We start from the raw sequence: 861 nt of genomic DNA, 5'->3' as shown, positions 1-861 counted from the left end.
CTCTTATTCTATATCAAGCTGTATGCTACCGGATTATTTACAGAGTTTTGCTTCAGAAGCAAGGCAAAAATTCAACAGCGGATATTGAAACCTTGAGCTTTGATAAAGTCCAACATAGTTTAGAAGACTTCTTACTGGACTCGGCTAGACTAAGCCTTCACCAGACTAAGCCAAGCTGCTTTGCTGGTTTTGGACTGTTGGAGTCTCAGAGTTTTATAGTCTTTAGAGTTCTTTTATCATTTATTGATCTTTCATGTTTTCATGGTAAGTTGACTATGTGTATATTTTACTTCTCCGCATGGGTTTCCAAAGTTTTGAGGTCAGTCAGGCAGTCCAGTAAAATATTTCTACTTTTCTTGTATTGTACACTGTTGTCGTAGTGGTGGAACCTGCTGTGCTGGTGATACTGCAGTGAGGCTGGAACTTCGATTTTTGAGGATTACGATTTTACCAGTTTTTTGGTCATTTTTGCGTGCCTCGCTAGCCCAAATCTCACAACCTCTAATACCTTAAGGACCCTTAAGGCGGTCATCGAAAAAATGCTCTGTTCGCGTCGCAACGGGTGTTAAAAATGCATGCGGGCGGACGGGCGGTCAAAAACATTCCCGGGTTTCTTTAATCATGCCAGTAACACAGGGGCGGGTGGTAACGCGAGCAAAACAATTTTTGGATGGTCGTCGTCAGAGCAATTGAGAAAAAAGCTATGCTGTAAAAAGAACAAATTGCTTTTCCCAGATTTTTTTCCGCATCTCCGCACCGGAAAATCAGCAGAAAATTTGATGCGGGCAGGTGACGCGAATACAACAATTTTTCGATGACCGCCTAAGCTTGATCGAAATTACAGTTTTTCAGCGTTCCGAA

The sequence above is a fragment of the Clytia hemisphaerica genome, unplaced genomic scaffold (assembly GCF_902728285.1).
Source record: "Clytia hemisphaerica strain Z4C2 unplaced genomic scaffold, Clytia hemisphaerica genome assembly, whole genome shotgun sequence".
Classification (NCBI taxonomy): Eukaryota; Metazoa; Cnidaria; class Hydrozoa; order Leptothecata; family Clytiidae; genus Clytia; species Clytia hemisphaerica.
This window is presented reverse-complemented; position numbering follows the sequence as displayed.